Source organism: Arachis hypogaea, chromosome 9, assembly GCF_003086295.3.
Source record: "Arachis hypogaea cultivar Tifrunner chromosome 9, arahy.Tifrunner.gnm2.J5K5, whole genome shotgun sequence".
NCBI lineage: Eukaryota > Viridiplantae > Streptophyta > Magnoliopsida > Fabales > Fabaceae > Arachis > Arachis hypogaea.
Window position 1 is genome coordinate 94,730,051 of NC_092044.1, and position 25,621 is coordinate 94,755,671.

The window sequence follows — 25,621 nt, forward strand, 5'->3', positions numbered from 1 at the left end:
TGTTGGGATGATACAGCCCCTACCAAGTCATCAAAACGTCATGTTTAAAGGAAGTGAGAGACGCGCATTTTGGAAACCTTCTCCCCCTTCTCTCCTTTTTTCGAACCCTAACTCAAGTAGCAATCATGAGTGACGCAGAGCAATCCTTAACCTCTCAGACTCGTCGTCGCTGGATGAATGGTAGGATGGGTTCGAGTAATGCTAGTGGAGGAAAGAAGGTGAAGTTTTAACACCCTGAATGCAAATGTGGAAGTTATGCAATCATGCAAAGATCTGCAACTACCAAGAACCCAGACATGATCTTTCTCGGTTATTGCCGCTATTGTGTAAGTGTTCCTCCATGCTTGATTATCGATTCAACTTGCTTTTGTGCTTGAACAAATTATCTTCATGATAACTACAATTGCAGACAGAACGACCTCACTACAACTACTTCATGTGGCTGAGCTAATTTCTTGTCATTTTTCACATGAAGAAGACATTGGTGTAGATGAAAGAATGATGATGCTAGAGAACAGATTTGAGCAATTGGAACACAAAGTTGATTTGGCAATTGAAGAAAAATAAAAAATGGAGTATTGCTTTCATAGTCTATGTCATGCTAGCCATGTTAATTGTAGTAGCAGCAGTAAAATATGTTGTAGTCTAGGACATAGATTGTATTTTATTGCAATATGTGATGTATGGTTAAGGTTAATGTATGGAAAGATGGATATTGGATATTGGATATGTAGTTACCATGTTCTATATGGATGGATTGTGATTTTGTTGCATTAATGATAACCTAATTTTGTGTAAGAGTTATAGATCTATAAAATCCTGGATAGTGTGATATATATCCAAAAGCATAGAAATTTCATTCATAATGCTATGCACATAGGTATAGTTTAGTCTGGTGATGTATCAGCTGGAAACAAAAAATTATTTTATTGAGCTAAATGTCCACACCTAAAATTAAGATAACTAGAATTCTGTTACATATTCCAAGTCATTAAACAACAGGTCTCAACCTTTGATACATCGAAGATCCATAACAACCAAAAAAAACATACCAAATCCTATGTTTCAGTAACCATGGGTATGAGTTGATTATTTCATCCTTGGTGGCCTTAAGCAATATCTCCTCTTGGATCTAGAAGGGTTTTTCAGGCCTGGTGTGGAAACAAATTTGAAAGTTGGTGTAGTTCCTAAACCAGTTTCAGCAGTAGTGTATTGTTGTTCCTGAGTTGGTGATGTTGTGTTGCTACTCCCAGGGATTGTTTGTTTGGCTCCGGATTGTGCTCCATGGTTGGGAGGATTTGGGTTGTTTGGCACTGGAGGTCCAGTATTAGCATCAATTCTCTAATAAAAAAAACCAAAAACGTATTTATGATTGGAATAGTGGGCTGAAATTTAGTTACAATATAATGGTTGTTTGACAAATAAAAAGACCTCTGGTTGTAGTGGTGCAGACTGTGATAGTGGGATCTCCACTCTTGGTTCTTCGAGTAGTGTGGGTGTGGTCCCAACCTTGGAAAGTTTTTTCTTCTGGATTTTTGCCTTAGCCGGATAAGTACAATTAAAAAAGAAGTGTGTTTCAGTGTTACTTTAGTCCATATCAGTTTTCTACCCAACAAAAAAACTAAATACAAAACAGCAAAAAAGGGTACCACTGGGTCTAGGGATGTCACAGCCACATTATTGCTTACATTTGGTTCAACTCCATCCAAATTCTATGCAACACAAAAAAAAATTACAGGACCCATTTAGATACAGTTAGGCACAAAATTTAGGCACATAAAGATTGAGTTGCCAAAGTTATAATATTACCTATTCTGGGGTTAGATTTGTAGGGTTTGATTGCTCTCCATTTGGTTGTTGCTTCGGCTTCTTTCTCTTTGGTTGCTAGTTAGAATTTGTTAGTGCACCTTTACATGTCGTATGATAGTAGTCCTTCTATCCACATTTGCTACATGTCATCTGGAAGGTCTTCTTCACTTTGTATCCTTGCTCTTTCATCTGAGCCTCTGCCACCACATCAACACTCCTCTTCTTAGTAGGTCTCCCAAGGGGTCTCTTAATGTTTGGTGCCTTAGGTTAGAGCCTATTAGTTTCCTCCCAGAACTTCTCAGAATTAACTGGCTTGATTGAATCCCCATAAGTGCCTCTGATGGCATCCATTATGAGCCACTTATGTGCAAATTCCTCTGGCCTTAGATTCTGTCTCCTCAGTCTTGCTATGGCAGCAACAGCATATTTGCAAGGTAGCCTTGCCAGTTATCAAGTGAACAGCATGTCATATTGTATCACACTCCACACATAATAAACTAAAGGACAAAGTTTAGGGGTTACCTGTTAATTTTCAGACATTGCAGGAACAAGTTTGTCTCTGCAAGTTGATAGCAACCCTAGTTTGGTGTCTTTGCACTTCAAACAACACTCTAGCATCATCCCCAGCCCATTCTGCAGTCCATTTATTGCTCTCTGGTATAACATACTCATCCAACCTTAACTGTTGAACTGGAGCCAGCTTCCCAGTGCACTTGCCTAATATGTGTTTATGCCCTGCCATCTTTCTCATAATATAGCATCTAAGCTCTTCGCACATACTTAAAATTGGTTTAAACCTGTACTCGACAATTTTTGCATTCCATACTTCGCACATGTTGTTCGTTATGTTGTCCACTTTAGGGCCGTGATTAAAATATGCCTTGCTCTATGCAGCCGGATCGAACTTGTTTAGATACTCATAGGCTTCTTTGTTCACCTTCTTGAAAAGCTCCATTAAGTTTCTAAAGTCCTTCATCGTTGTGCTCTTAGCAGCCTTCCACACCAACCCCTTAGTATGCTTGTCTTTAAAGTTCTTGATGAAATTTTTCTGTATGTGGAGCACATAATTTCTATGGTGCGCTTGCGACATAACTTCATATAATGCATTAGCTAGCCCCTTTAAAAATATACAAACAGTACAAATTTAGATAAAACCAGCCAATATAACATAATGAAACAATTGAAAGATCAGTAACTTTATACATTTTGTTGATCCGACATGAAGTTCCATCCATGCTTAATGACTTGTCCAAGATCATCTTGTAATATGTTCACAAACCATCTCCAAGAGTCAGTGTTCTCAGACTCAATTACAACAAAGGCTATAACAAAAAAATGGTTTTTTGCATCCTGTGCACTAGCAGATAGTAGATGTCCACCAAAGTATCCTTTTAGAAAACAACCATCCAACCCAATCAGAGGCCGAAAACCCACCTTAAATCCCTTCTTACATGCGTCAAGAGATATGTATAGCCTATTAAAGAGTGGACACCCTTCTGGTTGTGGGATTACATCAATCATTCCAATAGAACCCAGATTGCTTCTATGAATTTCATTCATATAGTCATGAAGCTTGCCATACTGTTCTCGCTCCTTTCCAACTGTTTGCTCTCTAACAGCCTTCAAAGCTCGAGTAATCATCTTGTCATTTACATGTACATTATAGTCATGCTTCATATGCTCCAACGCCTCCTTTGGTGTCATAAGTTGTTGGGTTAGCATCCTGTTGACCAGTTTGCTTGTGACCCAAGCTCTTGTTGCCATATTACTGCTCAGATTTCTTCCACAGTTGTGCTCTCCATAAAGTGTCTTAAACTGATAGCAAAGACTCTCGCTGTTATAGGAACAAAGCACAAGCCAGGGACAATCCTCCTCAACACATTTAGCTCTAAGTCTCTTAAGCTCATTCTTCAAATATTGCAGTTCCTTATCCTCAAACACGAAATAGTCTTTCAATGCTTGCTTAAATTGCTCCATAGTCGTAAATTGCTGTCCTATCTAAAATTCAACCTCACCATACTCAGCTTTCTCATTAAAATCAGGATATCTTGGTCTATTTTCATCCTCTTTGCTAGAAATGGGAGAGTTAAATGCCTCAAGATTCATATTAATAGGGCTTGTCAATGTCTGCTTCCCTCTTTATTAACAGGCTCTGGAATGGTCCTATGATGAGCGAATAATTTATACGCTTTTTGGCATTGTTTTTAGGTAGTTTTTAGTAAGTTCAAGCTACTTTTAGGGATGTTTTCATTAGTTTTTATGTTAAATTCACATTTCTGGACTTTACTATGAGTTTGTGTGTTTTTCTGTGATTTCAGGTAATTTCTGGCTGAAATTGAGGGACTTGAGCAAAACTTTGATAGGAGGCTGACAAAGGACTGCTGATGCTGTTGGAATCTGACTTTTCTGTACTCGAAATGGATTTTCTGGAGCTACAAAACTCCAAATGGCGCGATCTCAACGGCGTTGGAAAGTAGACATCCAGAGCTTTCCAGCAATATATAATAGTTCATACTTTATTCGGGAATTGACGACATAAACTGGCGCTCAACGCCAATATTGCTGTCTGGAGTAAAACGCCAGAAACACGTCACGACCCGGAGTTGTACGCCCAAAGCACTTTACAACTTGGCGTTCAACTCCAAAAGAAGCCTCAGCTCGTGGATAGATCAAGCTCAGCCCAAACACACACCAAGTGGGCCCCGGAAGTGGATTTATGCATCAATTACTTACTCATGTAAACCCTAGTAGCTAGTCTAGTATAAATAGGATAATTTACTATTGTATTAGACATCTTTGGTCTCAGTTTTATTTTATTCTTCATCTGAGGAGACTATTGATCACGTTTTAGGGGGCTGGTCATTCGGTCATGCCTGAACCTTTCACTTATGTATCTTCAACGGTGGAGTTTCTACACACCATAGATTAAGGGTGTGGAGCTCTGCTGTACCTCAAGTTTCAATGCAATCACTATTATTTTCTATCCAATTCGAATTATTCCTATTCTAAGATATTCGTTGCACTTCAACTTGATGAATATGATGATCCGTGACACTCATCATCATTCTCACCTATGAACGCGCGTGATTGACAACCACTTCCGTTCTACCCTAGACCGGGCACATATCTCTTGGATTCCTTAAACAGAATCTTCGAGGTATAAGCTAGAATTGATGGCGGCATTCATGGGAATCCGGAAGGTCTAACCTTGTCTGTGGTATTCCGAGTAGGATTCCGGAATTGAATGACTGTGACGAGCTTCAAACTCCTGAAGGCTGGGCGTTAGTGACAGACGCAAAAGAATCAAGGGATTCTACTCCAACCTGATTGAGAACCGACAGATGATTAGCCGTGCTGTGACAGAGCATTTGGACCTTTTTCACTGAGAGGATGGGATGTAGCCATTGACAACGGTGATGGCCTACATACAGCTTGCCATAGAAGGGAGTGATAAAATTGGATAAAAGCAGTAGGAAAGCAGAGATTCAGGAGGAGCACAGCATCTCCATACGCCTATCTGAAATCCCCATCATTGGATTACATGAGTAACTTTATCTTTATTTTATGTTTATTATTTATTAATTTTCGAAAATCCATAATCAATTACTATCCGCCTGACTGAGATTTACAAGATGACCATAGCTTGCTTCATACCAACAATCTCTGTGGAATCGACCCTTACTCACGTAAGGTTTATTACTTGGACGACGCAGTACACTTGCTGGTTAGTTGAACGGAGTTGTGACCACACATAGTAAAGAGCTATTATCTCGAATTAAATTTCATACAAGTACAAAGAGTACGAATCACAATTTCGTCCACCAAGTTTTTGGCGCCGTTGCCGGGGATTGTTCGAGTATGGACAACTGACGGTTCATCTTGTTGCTCAGATTAGGTAATTTTCTTTTTATTTTCTTTTCAAAAAAGATTTCAAAAATCTTTCAAAAATTTTTCTTTATTGTCATTTTCTTAAAATATAATTTTCGAAAAAAAAATAAAAATACAAAAAAATCATAAAATCATAAAAATAAAAAATATTTTGTGTTTCTTGTTCAAGTCTTGAGTCAACTTTTAAGTTTGGTGTCAATTGCATGCTTTAAAAAATTTTTCTTGCATTTTTCGAAAATTCATACATTCATGGTGTTCTTCATGATCTTCAAGTTATTCTTGACAAGTCTTCTTGTTTGATCTTAATGTTTTCTTGTTTTGTGTTGTTTGTTGTTTTTCATATGCATTTTTTGTTTGTTAGAGTCCATGCATTAAAGATTTCTAAGTTTGGTGTCTTGCATGTTTTCTTTGCATCAAAAATCTTTCAAAATTATGTTTTTGATGTTCATCATGATCTTTATAGTGTTCTTGGTGTTCATCTTGACATTCATAGTGTTCTTGCATGCATTCTTTGTTTTGATCCATAAAGAAAAGAGAAAAACACAAAAATGACGTTTTTAATTTTTCTCTCTCATCATTAAAAATTCAAAAAAAAATAATATCTTTTCCTTTTTTCTCTCCAAAATTTCGAAAATTTGAGTTGACTTAGTAAAAAAAATTTTAAAATTAGTTATTTCTTGTAAGTCAAGTCAAATTTTCAAATTTCAAAAATCTTATCTTTTCAAAAATCATATCTTTTTCATTTTTTTCTTTTTTTCGAAAATTTTAAAAGTCTTTTTCAAAATATTTTCAAAATCTCTTCCTTATCTTTATTTCAAAAATTTCGAAATTACACTAACAATTAATATGATTGATTAAAAAATTTGAAGTTTGTTACTTTCTTGTTAAGAAAGGTTCAATCTTTAAATTCTAGAATTTTATCTTTTAATTTCTTGTTAGTTAAGTAATTAATTTAATTTTAAAAATTAAATCTATCTTATCTTATCTTTTATATCATATCTCTTTCAAAATTTTATCTTTTTTTTTTTTAAAATTTAATTTCAAAATATCTTATCTAACTTCTTATCTTCTTATCTTTTCAAAATTGATTTTAATATCTTTTTCAACTAACTATTTGACTTTTTGTTTGTTTCTTATCTTTTTCAAAACCACCTAACTACTTTTCCCCCTCTAATTTTCGAAAATACCTCCCTCTTTTTCAAAAAAAATCTTTTTAATTGTTTAAATTTTAATTTTAATCACATCTTATCTTTAATTTTTGAAAATCACTAACCACTTTTTCAAAATTATTTTTGAGATTCTCTATCTCTCCTTCTATCTATTTATTTATTTATTCACTAACACTTCTCTTCATCTCTCTTCATCTCAGATCACCACCTCTATCCTTACCCATTCTTCTTCACTACTCTGCACTTTTTTTCTTCTACTAACATAAAGGAATCTCTATACTTTGACATAGAGGATTCCTTTTTCTTTTCTTGTTCTCTTCTTCCCTATATGAGCAGAAACAAGGAAAAAGACACTCTTGTTGAAGCTGATCCAGAACCTGAAAGGACTTTGAAGAGGAAACTAAGAGAAGCTAAACTACAACAATCCAGAGGCAACCTTTCTGAAATTTTCGAACAAGAGAAGGAGATGGCAGCCGAACCTAACAACAATAATGCAAGGAGAATGCTTGGTGACTTTACAAAACCAACGTCCAAATTTGATGGAAGAAGCATCTCCATTCCTGCCATTGGAGCCAACAATTTTGAGCTTAAGCCTCAACTAGTTGCTTTAATGCAACAGAACTGCAAGTTTTATGGACTTCCATCTGAAGATCCTTACCAGTTTTTAACTAAGTTCTTGCAGATTTGTGAGACTGTTAAGACAAATGGAGTAGATCCTGAAGTCTACAGGCTCATGCTTTTCGCTTTTGCTGTAAGAGACAGAGCTAGAACATGGTTGGACTCACAACCTAAAGATAGCCTGGATTCCTGAGATAAGCTGGTCACGGCTTTCTTGGATAAATTCTTCCTCCTCAAAAGCTGAGCAAGCTTAGAGTGGATGTTCAGACCTTCAAGCAAAAAGATGGTGAATCCCTCTATGAAGCTTGGGAAAGATACAAGCAGATGACCAAAAAGTGTCCTTCTGACATGTTTTCAGAATGGACCATATTAGATATATTCTATTATGGTCTATCTGAATTTTCCAATATGTCATTGGACCATTCTGTAGGTGGATCTATTCACCTAAAGAAAACGCCTGAAGAAGCTCAAGAACTTATTGACATGGTTGCAAATAACCAATTCATGTACACTTCTGAGAGGAATTCCGTGAATAGTGGGACGCCTCAGAGGAAGGGAGTTCTTGAAATTGATACTCTGAATGCCATATTGGCTCAGAACAAAGTGTTGACTCAGCAGGTCAACATGATCTCTCAAAGTCTGAATGGATGGCAAAATGCATCCAACAGTACTAAAGAGGCAGCTTCTGAAGAAGCTTATGATCCTGAGAACCCTGCAATGACAGAGGTTAATTACATGGGTGAACCTTATGGAAACACCTATAACTCATCATGGAGAAATCATCCAAATTTCTCATAGAAGGATCAACAAAAGCCTCAACAAGGCTTTAACAATGGTGGAAGAATTAGGCTCAGTAATAACAAGCCTTTTCCATCATCTTCTCAGTAACAGACAGAAAATTCTGAACAGAGCCCCTCTAATTTAGCAAACTTAGTCTCTGATCATTCAAAAGCCACTTTAAGTTTCATGAGTGAAACAAGGTCCTCCATTAGAAATCTGGAGGCACAAGTGGGCCAGCTGAGTAAGAAAGTCATTGAAACCCCTCCCAGTATTCTCCCAAGCAATACAGAAGAGAATCCAAAAGGAGATTGCAAGGCCATTGAAGTAATCAATATGGCCGAATGCACAAGGGAGGAGAAGGACGAAAATCCTAGTGAGAAAGACCTCCTGGGACGTCTCTCAAACAAGAAGGAGTTCCCTATTGAGGACCTAAAGAAATCTGAGACTCATATAGAGACCATAGAGATTCCACTAAATCTCCTTCTGCCATTCATGAGCTTTGAAAACTATTCCTCTTCAGAAGAGGATGAAGATGTAACTGGAGAGCTAGTTGCTCAATATCTAGGAGCTATCATGAAGCTGAATGCCAAGTTGTTTGGTAATGAGACTTGGGAAGGTGAATCTCCCTTGCTCATTAGTGAACTAGATACATGGATTCAGAAAACTCTACCTCAAAAGAGACAAGATCCTGGTAAATTCTTAATACCCTGTACCATAGGCACCATGACCTTTAATAAGGCTCTGTGTGACCTGGGGTCAGGCATAAATCTTATGCCACTCTTTGTAATGGAGAAACTGGGGATCATTGAGGTACAGCCTGCCTTATTCTCACTTCAATTGGCAAACAAGTCAGTAAGAAAAGTTTATGGATTAGTAGAGGACGTGTTAGTAAAGGTTGAAGGCCTTTACATCCCTGCTGATTTCATAATCTTAGACACTAGCAAGGAAGAAGATGAATGCATCATCCTTGGAAGACCCTTCCTAGCCACAGCAGAAGCTGTGATTGATGTTAGCAGAGGAGAATTAGTCCTTCAATTGAATGGAGACTACCTTGTGTTTAAAGCTCAAGGACCTTCCTCTTCAACCATGGAGATGAAGCATGAAAAGCTTCTCTCAGTACAGAGTCAAAAAGAGCCCCACAGTCAAACTCTAAGTTTGGTGTTGGGAGGCCACAACCAAACTCTAAGTTTGGTGTTGAGAAGCCCCCTCATTCAAACTCTAAGTTTGGTGTTGGGAGGCCCTCATCATGCTCTGAATATCTGTGAGGCTCCATGAGAGCCCACTGTCAAGCTAATGACACTAAAGAAGTGCTTATTGGGAGGCAACTCAATTTTTATATATCTAATTTTAATTTTATTTTATTGTTATTTTGTGTTTTATTAGGTTCATGATCATGTGGAGTCACGAAAAAAATACTAAAATTAAAAATAGAATCGAAAATAGCAGAAGAAAAATCACACCCTAGAGGAAGGACTTACTGGCGTTTAAATGCCAGTAAGGTGCATCTGGCTGGCATTCAACGCCAGAACAGAGCATGTTTCTGGTGCTGAACGCCAGAAACAAGCAACATCCTGGTGTTTGAACGCCAGGAATATGCCTTGAGGAAAGCTGGCGCTGAACGCCAGTAACAAGCATGGAAATGGCGTTCAACGCCAGTAACAAGCATGGAAATGGCGTTCAACGCCAGAAACATGCTACACATGGGCGTTGAACGCCTGGAGTGTGCATCACTTCGGCGTTTAAACACCAGAATGGTGTGCAAAGGCATTTTATATGCCTAATTGGTGCAGGGTTGTAAATCCTTGACACCTCAGGATCTGTGGACCCCACAGGATCATCTCAGGATCTGTGGACCCCATAGGATCCCCACCTAACATATTCTCTCCTCTTCTCAATATTCATTCTCTCTTTCCAATAAACACACTTCCCCAAAAACCCTTCACCAATCACCTCAAACCTCTCTTCCCAATTACCCCATTCACCACTCACATCCATCCACTCTTCCCCATAAACCCCACCCACTTTCAAAATTCAAAAAATCTTTCCCACCCAAACCTACCCTAAATGACCGAAAATACACCCACTCCCCTCCCTATATATACCCTTCCATTCTACTTCATTTTCACACAACACAAACCCCCTCTTCTATACCTTGACCGAAACACCTTCCCTCACTCTCCTCCATATTTTCTTCTTCTTCTTCTTCTCTTCTTTCTTCTCTTGCTCGAGGGCGAGCAATATTTTAAGTTTAGTGTGGTCAAAGCATAATCTTTTTATTTTTTCCATTACCATCAATGGCACCTAAGGCCGGAGAATCCTCTAGAAAAGGAAAAGGGAAGACAAAAGCTTCCACCTCCGAGTCATGGGAGATGGAAAGATTCATCTCCAAAAGCCATCAAGACCACTTTTATAATGTTGTGGCAAAGAAGAAGGTGATCACTGAGGTCCCTTTCAAACTCAAGAAAAATGAGTATCTAGAGATCCGACATGAAATCCGAAGAAGAGGTTGGGAAGTCCTAACCAACCCCATGCAACAAGTCGGAATCTTAATGGTTCAAGAGTTCTATGCCAATTCATGGATCACTAGGAACCATGATCAAAGTGTGAATCCGAGTCCAAAGAATTATCTCACAATGGCTCGGGGGAAATACTTAGATTTTAGTCCGAAAAATGTGAGGTTGGCATTCCACTTGCCCATGATACAAGGAGATGAACGCCCCTACACTAGAAGGGTCAACTTTAATCAAAGGTTGGACCAAGTCTTTATGGACATATGTGTGGAAGGAGCTCAATGGAAAAGAGACTCCAAAGGCAAGCTGGTTCAACTAAGAAGACTGGACCTCAAGCTTGTGGCTAGAGGGTGGTTAGAGTTCATTCAACGCTCCATCATCCCCACTAGCAACCGATCTGAAGTTACTGTGGATCGGGCCATCATGATTCATAGCATCATGATTGGAGAGGAAGTAGAAGTTCATGAAGTCATCTCCCATGAATTCTACAAAATAGCCGAAAAGTCTTCCACCATGGCAAGGCTAGCTTTTCCTCATCTTATTTGCCATCTATGTTACTCAACTGGAGTTATCATAGAAGGAGATATCCTCATTGAAGAGGATAAGCCCATCACCAAGAAGAGGATGGAGCAAGCAAGAGACCCTCCACGGATCTCAAGAGATGCATGAGAAAGCTCATCATCAAGAAATCCCTGAGATGCCTCAAGGGATGCACTTTCCTCCCAACAACTATTGGGAACAACTCAACACTTCCCTAGAAGATTTGAGCTACAATGTGGAACAATTAAGGGTGGAACATCATGAGCATTCCATCATTCTCCATGAAATAAGAGAAGATCAAAGAGTAATGAGGGAGGAGCAACAAAGGCAAGGAAGGGACATAGAAGAGCTTAAGGACATTGTTGGTCCTTCAAGAAGAAGACGCCACTATGGTGGATTCATTCCTTGTTCTTACTTTTCTGCTGTTCGATTTTTATATTATATGTTTATCTATGTTTTGTGTCTCTACTTCATGATCATTAGTGTTTAGTAACTATGTCTTAAAGTTATGAATAATTCCATTAATCCTTCACCTCTCTTAAATGAAAAATGTTTTTAATTCAAAAGAACAAAGAAGTACATGAATTCCGAATTTATCCTTGAATTTAGTTTAATTATATTGATGTGGTGACAATACTTTTTGTTTTTTGAATGAATGCTTAAACAGTGCATATTTTTTATCTTGTTGTTTATGAATGTTAAAACTGTTGGCTCTTGAAAGAATGATGAACAAAGAGAAATGTTATTGATAATCTGAAAAATCATGAAATTGATTCTTGAAGCAAGAAAAAGCAGTGAAAAACAAAAGCTTGCGAAAAAAAATAGAAAGAAAAAGAAAAAGCAAGCAGAAAAAGCCAATAGCCCTTAAAACCAAAAGGCAAGGGTAAAAAGGATCCAAGGCTTTGAGCATCAATGGATAGGAGGGCCCAAGGAAATAAAATCCAGGCCTAAGCGGCTAAACCAAGCTATCCCTAACCATGTGCTTGTGTCATGAAGGCCCAAGTGAAAAGCTTGAGACCGAGTGGTTAAAGTCGTGATCCAAAGCAAAAGAGTGTGCTTAAGAGCCCTGGACACCTCTAACTGGGGACTCTAGCAAAGCTGAGTCACAAACTGAAAAGGTTCACCCAGTCATGTGTCTGTGGCATTTATGTATCCGGTGGTAATACTGGAAAACAAAGTGCTTAGGGCCACGGCCAAGACTCATAAGTAGCTGTGTTCAAGAATCAACATACTTAACTAGGAGAATCAATAACACCATCCGAAATTCTAAGTTCCTAGAGAAGCCAATCATTCTGAACTTCAAAGGAAAAAGTGAGATGCCAAAACTGTTCAGAAGCAAAAAGCTACAAGTCCCGCTCATCTAATTAGAATTAATATTCATTGATATTTTAGAATTTATAGTATATTCTCTTCTTTTTATCCTATTTGATTTTCAGTTGCTTGGGGACAAGCAACAATTTAAGTTTGGTGTTGTGATGAGCGGATAATTTATACGCTTTTTGGCATTGTTTTTAGGTAGTTTTTAGTAAGTTCAAGCTACTTTTAGGGATGTTTTCATTAGTTTTTATGTTAAATTCACATTTCTGGACTTTACTATGAGTTTGTGTGTTTTTCTGTGATTTCAGGTAATTTCTGGCTGAAATTGTGGGACTTGAGCAAAACTTTGATAGGAGGCTGACAAAGGACTGCTGATGCTGTTGGAATCTGACCTCCCTGCACTCGAAATGGATTTTTTGGAGCTACAAAACTCCAAATGGCGCGATCTCAACGGCATTAGAAAGGAAACATCCAGATATTTCCACCAATATATAATAGTCCATACTTTATTCGGGAATTGACGACGTAAACTGGCGCTCAACGCCAGTTCCATGTTGCTGTCTGGAGTAAAACGCCAGAAACACGTCACGACCCGGAGTTGAACGCCCAAAACACGTTACAACTTGGCGTTCAACTCCAAAAGAAGACTCAGCTCGTGGATAGATCAAGCTCAGCCCAAACACACACCAAGTGGGCCCCGGAAGTGGATTTATGCATCAATTACTTACTCATGTAAACCCTAGTAGCTAGTCTAGTATAAATAGGATAATTTACTATTGTATTAGACATCTTTGGTCTCAGTTTTATTTTATTCTTCATCTGAGGAGACTATTGATCACGTTTTGGGGGGCTGGCCATTCGGCCATGCCTGAATCTTTCACTTATGTATTTTCAACGGTGGAGTTTCTACACACCATAGATTAAGGGTGTGGAGCTCTGCTGTACCTCAAGTTTCAATGCAATCACTATTATTTTCTATCCAATTCGAATTATTCCTATTCTAAGATATTCGTTGCACTTCAACTTGATGAATGTGATGATCCGTGACACTCATCATCATTCTCACCTATGAACGCGCGTGATTGACAACCACTTCCGTTCTACCCTAGACCGGGCACATATCTCTTGGATTCCTTAAACAGAATCTTCGAGGTATAAGCTAGAATTGATGGCGGCATTCATGGGAATCCGGAAGGTCTAACCTTGTCTGTGGTATTCCGAGTAGGATTCCGGAATTGAATGACTGTGACGAGCTTCAAACTCCTGAAGGCTGGGCGTTAGTGACAGACGCAAAAGAATCAAGGGATTCTACTCCAACCTGATTGAGAATCGACAGATGATTAGCCGTGCTGTGACAGAGCATTTGGACCTTTTTCACTGAGAGGATGGGATGTAGCCATTGACAACGGTGATGCCCTACATACAGCTTGCCATAGAAGGGAGTGATAAAATTGGATAAAAGCAGTAGGAAAGCAGAGATTCAGGAGGAGCACAGCATCTCCATACACCTATCTGAAATTCCCATCATTGGATTACATGAGTAACTTTATCTTTATTTATGTTTATTATTTTTTAATTTTCAAAAATCCATAATCAATTACTATCCGCCTGACTGAGATTTACAAGATGACCATAGCTTGCTTCATACCAACAATCTCTGTGGAATCGACCTTTACTCACGTAAGGTTTATTACTTGGACGACCCAGTACACTTGCTGGTTAGTTGAACGGAGTTGTGACCACACATAGTAAAGAGCTATTATCTCGAATTAAATTTCATACAAGTATAAAGAGTACGAATCACAATTTCGTCCACCAGCCTATCTCTTACCTCTGGAGTTGGATCCACCCCACTTGACCCATTACCTTCTTCAGTATTAAGCCCATTCCTTGGTACATTACCAGCTCCTTCTTGTGACAAGATATGTTTCCTTACTCTTCCAACATATCTTTTTGCTTTCTTCTTCTTGGTCCTAAGAGACAAGTCCTTGTCATCAATTCCACCATGGGGCACATTTTGCTTCTTTTTAGGAGTATCTGACTTTCCAACACTCTTCTTCTTAACAGACTTATGTTCAGAACTCAGCCCACCTTTTTTACTCTTTCTCACACGGTTCTTCTTGGCCTTATCTTCTTTACCACTACTGCTACTACTGGATTCGAATCCAGGTGGAGGGGGTTTGTAGGACTCATCTTCCGTGGTCTCATATCCATCGTCAGAAGAAGAAGAAGAAGAAGAATCAACTTTGACAACTTCATCCTCTGTTCTGTCTTCAGCAACATAATTCATCTTGCTAACATATTGTGCTCAAAATAGATCACAAGAAAATCAGACTCCACATCCTCCATCTTTTTATCACATATCTGGTTAATCTTCTTATCCCCTTTAAGAACATGCAATCCAGACTCCAAGTCAGGGACAGTATCATCATACCAATAAATCTCTTTGTAGCTAGTATACTCTAAACCTTAAACATTTCCACCAAGTCTTTGAAGTTAACATAATCTATATCTAATGGAAGAAATACCTCAACTTTTCCATCAAAGTAGTGCAACACTCCATCAGAATTTCTTTCGAACCAACCCCCATGATGAAAAACAGGGACAATTTCATATGACATCTTCCAGAAGAAAAATGTGCAACACTTTGGATTAACTAACTACTATAGTCATCCACACCAATCATAACCAAAGACGGTGAATAAAGGTAGCAAAATAAGATTACAAAAAACTAATTTTATAAAACACAACCAACTCACAAGGTAATGAATGAACTAAACGACACTAACCTTAGTAGCGCCGTCAACGGCTCTGTCAACATTGCCTTCGCCACTTACTCGCTGGAAGTCCTAGTCAGCTTGAGTTGGAGGGAAACATTTCACTTTCTTAGGGTTAGGGTGTAATTTTGTGTGCTAAGTGAGGGTCATTTCCCTATGAAGCTACATGTAAGGGGAGAAGGGGGAGAAGGTCTCCAAAACGTGCGTCTCTCACTTCCTTCAAACGACGAGGGGCTGTATCGTCCTAATAAATTCAGCTGATGTGTCCATGCCAAGTCATCTGTTCACCGTTATAGATCAGTATTTTTTGTCGAGTTTCAAGTGAGGGAGCCACAGAAGGGTCGATGCGTCTAACATAAGAAATAGACAGGGACCGATTTGTCATTTTTTAAACGTCAGAAGGTGGCTTGTCAATTTTCAAAAAGGACAGGGGCTGGAAAGGAAATTTACTCAAAATTTTATTATTGTTGTGTATATATACCAGGACAACGGAGTCGCGAGCAGCAAGGGCAACAATATCGGCGCAAGACACAACGCTGGGACATGCAGCCTCGAGTTGTGTCTTTGTGTCGTCAATGACCTCGAATCCTCTAAGTCCGAGGTTTGCAAATGCTGTTCTCTCGGTGACAAAGCCGGTAACGAGGACAGAAGTGTCACAATCTTGGACAAAGCAATCATGGAAGTGCATTCTGAGTAAGGCAGCAGCTAGAGTAGGGTCGGAGTTATGGACTCGGCTTTTGGACATGTAGTAGCATAGAACCCTACATGGGTACCTTGGCCATGCACCATGGTAGAAACAATACACAATAAAGCAATCATAATGAACCTTTTCTGATCTTGATGAAAACACCATCCATTTTGATAATTAATTAAGTTCAAGTAATAATTATTATTGCCTTTATTATATGTATATGAATGAGGATGCTAAGGTAATAACACGTATGCATGGGAATGGGATGATGATAATATACTGGAATCTTTTATAATCAAATATTAACTAAAATAGAATTTGTCGTTACTTTTTTAGTTCCAAGTTTGTAGTCTTAAATAGTGTAAGGCGTATTTCTACTTCTAGATACTTTGACGATAAAGTCAATTATGGATTGTAAGAGATATTAGGTTAAGGATCATGTGAGATGAAATTAGATGAGATTAGGTTAAGTATCATTCCCTTGCTGATGAGTATATGTAGTAACTTATAGATGGATAATAATCTGAGCGGAGAGTAGTTACGTTACTATCTTGTAATTACTTAATGAGTAAAGATCAGAGTTTATTTGCTGTGTTGGATGGGACATATTATATACATGTTATACAATAGATATTCAGTCAAAGAAGGAAAATGTTGTTAATGTATAAAGAATTCATTGAAATAAACTACACACTTTATTCTTTAAAAAAGATGATGAAATATAAAAGGGTAGCTCCAATGTTAAAAGGAAAGAAGTAAAAAATCACAAGTGCTTTGCTCTCTTGTACAATCTGAGATGTACAAATTAGACACACTATTAGAACTTAGAAGCAAGTGTTTTACTGCTACACTGTAGTGCCCACAATTTATATTTGACGCAAAAGAAAGCTGCGTAATTGAACACTGGATCCATATCAGTTGTATATGTTCATTTTTTTGTACTAAAACGATTTTTCCAAAGAAAAATGACCTGTTTTATTATGTTGATGAACTTGAATTGAGTGTTATTCCATGCTAGTATTTTAACAGACGTGCATTTTGAAATTTTGATTCTCGATATTTTATAAAATTACAATAATTAGTTTCTTAAGAATGCATTTTAACATTTTAATTCTCAAGTGATTTTTATGATATTTTATGCTTACAAAATTTTTAAAGTATGAGAATTTAATGGATAGTTCTATGGTGCTGTGTGCCTAAAATTTCAACAGCTGCTGAAATGAGATGTCATAATAGAGAGAAAATCGCGTGTGGTGTTAGGTGTAACACGCGTAGACAGGAATTGATTTCTGTACAGCAGTGATAGGATATTATTGACATTAGATAGATTATTATAAGTATGGCCGTTTAATTTGTGGCATTACTGATGGGCTTCAAATTTATTGTCAAGGGAGAAAAAAAATAGAAGTACGGTGTACAAAAGGATTATTGAAGTTTCATTTAAAAATTTAAATACGGTGTACATAATATTATATAATAATAAACTCATGACTTAGGCTTTATATTCATACATACATAAGGATAAGGATGATTGAAGTTTCATTTTAAAAATTTTTTAAATGTGGGTCATTTCTAATTTGTCAATATATCTAAAACAATGATAAGCTTCCTAAAAAAAATTCCTTTGAGTGAGACATATCATATATAGTCTTAGAGCGGGACAAACTTATCTTTCAACCTAAACGTTATTAGAATATATACCAAAAATCATTTATGTTTATATATATTTATATCTATATTAATTAGGTAAATAAATACACATTATTATTTATTTTTCTTTCAATATATATTAATATCAGAATAAATTTAAAATTCATCTCATCATGTGAAATTATTAGAGTGTCACATGTAAAAATTAGTTATCAAGAATCTATTATGAAAAGTCTTGTATACAAGTGTAGGATATATATTTGGCAATCTCAGTGTAAAAAAATAATATACATTTTCAATAATCATTCAAGACACTCATATCAGTTTTCATTTTCTTTTCTTCTCTTTGCTCTCTCTGCTCACACTTATATTCCTTTATAGTATCAAGAGCACACAAGATCCATGGCTCAACTTGAAAATATTCAAACCAATGATGATGATGCTGCTAAATCAACACCAATAGCTTCTACTTCATCAAATTTCAAGGATAAACCATTCAATATTTCACTAGCTGAGAAATTGAGTGAAACCAACTTTTTGACCTAGAGACATTTTGTAACCCTTTCAATCTGCGGGCAGGAACTTAAAGATCACCTGAATCAAGGTAAAATTCCTCCACGCTATGATAATCCTGCAGATGAAGCCAATAAAAAAGAATCCAAGAAATATAAAACATGGAGAATAGATGATTACAATGTCAACTCTTGGTTATTTGCTTCAATGGACGACTCGTTAAAACATAGAATAATCGGGTGTCACTTTGCTCATGAAATATGGAGCAGAATTCATACATTTTTTGCTTCCCAAAATAAAGCTCATGCTCGATAATTGCAATTGTAACTACGATCAGTCAAGAAACAAGCCTCAACATCATATTATCTTCTTCAAATAAAAAAGCTCTCAGACTCATTGGCTACGATCGGCTCACCACTCTCTGATGAAGAATACACCAATATCATCCTCAATGGCTTCAGTGAAGAATATCATCCATTTATCACAATGATCACTGCCAAAGATCCTCCATACTCTATCCCAGATCTTGAGGCATTATTGATGGCACAAGAAGAAATAATTGACAGATTCAAGAAACCTAAATCATCTATGGTTCAAGTTCACCTGTCACAAACTACTACTACTCAAGAATCAACCTCTCACCAACAACGGACTTCTCCAACAAATTCATATTCTAATCCAGCTCGTAGAATATACAATAACTTTGGAAGAGCTCCTTTTGGAAGAAGAGGTTGTGGTGGCAGGAATTCTCATGGTGGCAGCGGTTCTTGGGGAACCAACAATCACCCCCAATGCCAAATTTGTGGCAAAATGGGACATATCGCTAGTTATTGCTATTTTTGCTTGGATCAAAATTACTCTCATGCTCAAAACCATATTCCCAATTCTTCAATGCACACAGCATTACCACCAACACCTTCTTTCTAAAATCCTAAAGCTATGCTAGCCACACCATATGCTATTGCTGATCAATCATGGTATGCTGACACAGGAACCACCCATCACTGCACCTCAGATCCAGAAAATCTTCACCAATCATATGAATATCAAGGCCAAGAACAGGTCTACACAGGTAATGGGTCAGGTATGAGAATTAATCGAGTAAAAAATTCATGCTTACAATGCTGCTCTTCTTTTAAACGATATAAATTGTATGATCTTTTACTTGTTCCTTCAATAACTCAGAACCTTCTAAGTGTATCACAATTTGCACGAGATAACAATGTTTACTTCTCATTTTGGCCTGATTATTGCTTGGTAAAATCTCAAGCTACCAAAGAAGTCCTTTTCAAAGGCAAGGGTGAGAGAGGAATGTGTAAATTTGAGAAAGTTTCCATACCTAGAGCTGTGCAATCCTCTTATAAGTCACCTTCAATCTTGTTTGCAAAGTGTGTTTCATTGGAAGTTTACCATAAGCATTTTGGACATCCCACCATCCCTATTGTACAAAAAATTATAAATAAGTGCAATTTGCTAGTGAATAAAATTTCTAATTCAGATTCTGTATGCTCCCTTTGTTGCATGGCCAAATCGCATAAACTTCCATATACTGCATCTATGCATGCTTATTATACTCCTCTATCTCTAATTGTGTCGGATGTATGGGATCAGCTCCCATCACTTCTTTGCATTGTTTTCGGTATTATGTATCATTTATTGATGTCTTTTCACGCCATACTAGTATTTTTCTTCTCACAAATAAGTCACAAGTTTTTTCAGTGTTTAAGCAATATAAATCTTGGATGGAAAATCAATTGGGTTATACCATTAAGGATTTCCAAACTGACAATGGTACTGAGTATATGTCACGAGCCTTTCAAGAATATTTAGCTCATGAAGGGATTGTTCATAGAACTACCTGCCCACATACCCCATAACAAAACGGGATTGCTGAAAGAAAGCATCGCCATGTTGTGGAGACTGGGCTTGCTCTCCAAGCAACAGCTTCTCTCCCTCTCCATTTTTGGGATGAAGCCTTTTCTACAGCTGTATACTTAATAAATCGAATTCCTTCCCAGGTTACAGGTGATGTGTGAACATCTTTTCTACCTTTTCCTAGTGAATTTGCATTTAATTTGTTGAGTTTAATCAAGAATTAATTATCTTTTATCCACTATAAATGCTACTTTGAGTCATATGCAATTCTATTTATTTTAGGTAATATTCGGATGGATTTGATGGAGTTTCCGCAGAAAAAGAGAAGAAGGTGAATGATGGTGTCAACCATGACCTCTCTGCACTCAAACCTTAATAACTCAAACTACAGAAGTCCAATTGATGTGATTCTAGTGGCGTTAGAAAGCTAACTTCCAGAGCTTTCCAACGGTATATAATAGTCCATACTTCTTCTCCATCAATTCGGTCAAGGCTGCACCTAACTTGAGATTTCTCAAGTTAGGTGTGGATTATTAAGGAATCAAGTGGTCCCCAACTCTCCAAGAAGCAAGCACGCAATCTCCTATTAATTTTGATTTAAACTTTATTTTATTTAAAAATAGGAAAAGATATTATTTAGTTTCAGGAAATATATTATACATTAATTAGGATTAGATATAAAAGGGAAAAGAATCAGCCCTTTGGGGATCTCTTTTCTCTTCTACCTCATTCCGCAATTTACAATTTACCTGAATCCTAGTTTTCTCTCTGAACCATGAGCAACTAAACCTCCACTGTTAAGGTTAGGAGCTCTGTCTATTGTATGGATTGATTCTGTTCCTTGTTTTTTCTATTTTAATTTATGTACTGTTTTTATATTTCAAGAATTGTTTTCGTTCTTTATTTTATGAAATTGGGCGGAACGAAAGTATGACCCTCTTTCTAATTGAGTTCTTGTATAACTTGGAAAATCTCTTCAATTGAACAACAGGTTGAAAACATATTCTCCTAAATTTCTAATTATCTGGATTTAACGGGATACGTGACATATAATCCTCTTATATTTGGGTAATTAGGATTTCTGTGGCATATAACTAGAATTGAACTACACCTCTAATTGAAATTAATTGACCAAAGAATTGGCGGTTGATGAATTTTAGATGAGACTAAAAAGGTCTAAGGAATTAGGGTTTAGTCATATATAGTTTGCCAGGAATTAAATCTTGCATGATTAAAATAAATTAATAAGAAAAGTCAATCCGGAAAATAGATAACTCTGAAGCCTTAACTACTTTCTCCATATTTTATTCCCAACTTATTTATTGTCTGTCTTCTGATATTCTGAGTTTCCTATTTAATGCTTTTTGAACTTGGTGCGGTATTTTATATAACCCACAAACTAACCGGCAAGTGCATCGGGTCGTACCAAGTAATACCTCAGGTGAGTGAGGGTCGATCCCACGAGGATTAATGGATCAAGCAACAATGGTTGATTGATGAGCTTAGTCAGGCAAACAGAAAAGAGTGTTGGATGTTCAAATAGCATTAAACAATCGTGCAGAAACTAAAATAGTAAAGTAAATGGTTTGGAAATAAAATATGGAGAAAACAGTTAAGGTTTTAGAGTTATTTATTTTTTCGAATTAACTTTTTAACTATTTTAATCATGTAGGATTTAATTTATGGCAAACTATATGTGACTAGACCCTAATTCCTTAGACCTTTCTAGTCCCCTCTAAAATTCATCAACAGCCAATTCTTTGGTCAATTAATTCCAATTAGAGGGTGATGATCAAATTCCAGTTTATATGCCACAAAAACTCTAATTACCCAAAAATAAAAGGATTATATGTCACGTATCCTGTTAAATCCAGATAATTAAAATTTAGGAGAATATGTTTTCAAGCTGTTATTCAAATAAAGAACTTTTCCAAGTTATATAAGAACTCAAATAGAAAGAGGGTCATACTTCCGATTCACCCAAATTCATAAGATGAAGAGCGAAAACAATTCTTAAATTATAAATCCATACATGAATTAAAATAGAAAAAGTAATAAAATAAATCCATACAAATAGACAGAGCTCCTAACCTTAACAGTGGAGGTTTAGTTACTCATGGTTCAGAGAGAAAATAAGGATTTAGGTAAAATGTAATGAGTTCCAATCTGATGGCCTCTAAAGTTAACTAATTCCAAATCCTTTTATATCTAATCCTAATAAATTTAAAATCTACTTTCTAAAACTAAAAAATATCTTTTCCTATTTTAAAATTAAATTTAAATCAAAATTAATTATGGAAATCAGCAAGTCTTTAATTGATGGATGGAGACCACTTGATTCCTTCACTCTACAACCTCTTATCTGTGTTTTCTGGGCTAAAAACCGGGTCAAAAGCAGCCCAGAAATCGCTCCTAGCGTTTTCTACACGTGGCGCATGTCACGCGTACGCATCAGTCACGCGTACGCGTCAGGTACGCGCACGCGTCGCTGTGAAAATCTTCAAATCACGCGTATGCGTCAGCCACGCGCACGCGTCGCCATGGAAAGCTCCAAATCACGCGCACGCGTCAAGTACGCGCACGCATCGCTCCTCGCTGGTTTTCTCCTTCAATTCTTGTGCTGCAAAAACTCCATCAAATCCAGCTGAATGCTACCTAAAATAAACATAATTGCACAATACTCAAAGTAGCATCCATAGTGGCTAAAAGATAATTAATTCTTGATTAAACTCAACAATTTAAGTGCAAATTCACTAGGAAAAGATAAGAGAGATGCTCACGCATCACAACACCAAACTTGAACTATGGCTTGTCCTCAACCAACCAAAACTAATATAGGCTTAGGATGTGAATTTGCTTGAGAATGAGAGTTTGATTAAACTCATGTCTCTTCTTATAGTGGGGTTTATAACTGCAATTCTGAATAGTTTTGGCATCTCACTCTCCCTTGAATTAGAAGAATGTTACTGTCATTCGGAATCAGAATCCGGATAATATTATGAATTCTCTGATCTTTTTACATTTCAGTTTAATCCTTGAACACAGCAAAATTTACTTTAATTTATTTTTCTTTGGTGCTTTGCACCTTGAGCCTAGTTGTGACTTTAAATGTTGTCTCAAGGGTTACTTGACACAGAAACACGACAAGCACTTAACTGGGGAACTCTCTTTGAGTTCTAATTTTTCTTTCAGTTACTCCCAGACAGTGGTGCTCAAAGCCTTTGGCATACTCTGTTAAATGCACTTGGTCTCGACTCTAAGTGTTCTATCTCAAGGATTACTTGACACAATCACACCACAAGCATATGACTAGGGAAACAACTCTTTGAGCTTTTAATCATGTCTGATCTCCCTAGTCATTGATGCTCAGAACCTTGGACCTTGCTTTTATTATTAATTTTTTTCTTTTGCTATTTCTTTTTCTTCACGGGTTAAACTTTTATTTATTTCAGAGAAGTCATAATAATTCTCTAAATTCCTGTTCCTTATACATCAACATCCCTTGATTCAAATTCAAATATGCACTGTTCATATCATGCATTCAAAAATCACAAATAATACCACCACATTTAAGTAAATAAGACTTCTCTTAAATATAACTCAATTTCTCATGCAATACATCACTTTTTTTTGAATTCAAGCTTTAGTGAGTAATACATGAGGCAATTTTTTTAATCATATTACTGAATATCATACAAGCAATCAAAGTAACAGAAAATAGAAGATAACACAATAAGAATGAAAGAGAAATAGAATGAAAGGAACTCAACCACCTCAGTTATACTAGTGGTCATCTCATTCCTCCATGAAGAACATTCATCTCCCTTTGGTGCTAAACAGAAAAGTCATAAGTGAAGCGTCAACACCAAACTTAAAGGTTTGCTTGTCCTCAAGCAAAGAAGAACTAAAAATAAGAAGAAAAGAATAGCATGATGAAAGAAGAATAAAAGGATAAAAGAACAAGAGAGAATTAGGATTTGGGAGGTGGATGATTTGAAATCAGGTGCTGAGGTGGTTTAATTGGGCATCGCATGCGACGCATACTCATCAGGGACGCGTAGCGTGGATCGCACGAACTTCAAGCGACGTGTACACGTGGACGGCCAGGATGGGAAAACGACACGTACATGTCAGGGACGCGTCCGCGTGGTGGGGCTTGTGCACCCAGCATAGTTCCAGCACCACACCAGCATAACTCTCTGGCCAAACACCTTTTACACCGATTTTACTCATCCACGCGTGCGCGTGCTTGACGCGTACGCGTGGAGTGCCAAAATTGTAATTGACGTGCACGCGTCATGGACGCGTGCGCGTGATCCAATTTGTGCGCAAGGCACACTTCCTTTGCCACTCCCGCGCAACTCTCTGTTCACTTTTATTTTCATGCACACACATATGACGCGTACGTGTCAGCAACGCTTGCGCATCGTGTGCTCGTTTTTTTTTTGTTGAAGTTTCCGATTTCTGTTCCAAAATAGCTGCATGATCAGAAAAATAGTGAAAATTAAATAAAATCAAATAAGTAAGAAAACTACTACTACGAAAAATAACTAAGAATGAAAAAGAGCGATCATACCACGGTGGGTTGTCTCCCACCAAGCACTTTTAGTTAAAGTCCTTAAGTTGGACATGTGGTGAGCTCCTTGTCATGGTGGCTTGTGCTTGTACTGATCCAGAAATCTCCACCAATGTTTGTAATTCCAATGGCCACCGGGATTCCAAGCTAGGCGCATAACACCGTCGAACAAGTTGAAGCAAGTGACAAGGCCCCAAGAGTGTTGATTGTGGGAATGAAATCCAGGGTCCCAAACCTTGCTTTTACATCCGTCTTCTTGTGGATCACCATTGTTCCCACCGGGTGGCAAGCAATCTGAATTCTCACAGAGACATCCAAACAACCTTCTAGACCCATTTAATTGAGCTCTACACCAATCCTTGCACTTCAATTTGGAGCATGCAACCATATTGAACCTTGCTTGACAACTGTTGCAACTAACCATCTTCCTCTTACTCTTAATGCCACAAAGAGCTCTAAGTTGACCATCCGTCTCTAGTAGCCCATATTCAAGTTGGAAAGTAAGGGTTAAGGATAGGAATTTTACCCACTTGAATGTTGTATTGGATGGTAATGGCTTTGGGAGGGGTCTTGCAAGCTCCACTCCCTTGTGTTCTTCTTTGAATTCTTCCACCTCTTTGCAAGCTTCCTCAATTTCAACCTCTTCCTCTTCGTAGCTTTCTTCTAATTCAATCTCTTCTTCATTGCTTATCAAGGGCATGGGAGGTTGTGCATCTTCCTCTTCTTCCATATGTGAGGGTGGAAAGTTCTCTAATTCACTGGAGTATAAACTCCTTTGATTTATTTTCTCACTTTCTTACCTAGGATCTTGCATTGTGTCTTTTGGGAAGAAATTTGCTTGTTCCTCTTTCTGGTTCTTGATTAGTGATTGCACATGTTCCTCTACATTTTTGACACTCATCTTTATA

General features: G+C 37.4%; 1 non-coding gene and 1 pseudogene across 1 annotated transcript; both read right to left on the bottom strand.

Annotated features, from left to right (window-relative positions):
* Nucleotides 1-16,227, bottom strand: part of LOC112713038 (cationic peroxidase 2-like) — a 40,096-nt pseudogene extending 23,869 nt beyond the window's left edge.
* On the bottom strand, nucleotides 7,731-7,834 carry LOC112713600 (small nucleolar RNA R71). Its single transcript, XR_003158571.1, has one exon. It is a non-coding gene; the product is annotated as a small nucleolar RNA R71 (small nucleolar RNA).
* Nucleotides 16,228-25,621: the final 9,394 nt, after the last annotated feature.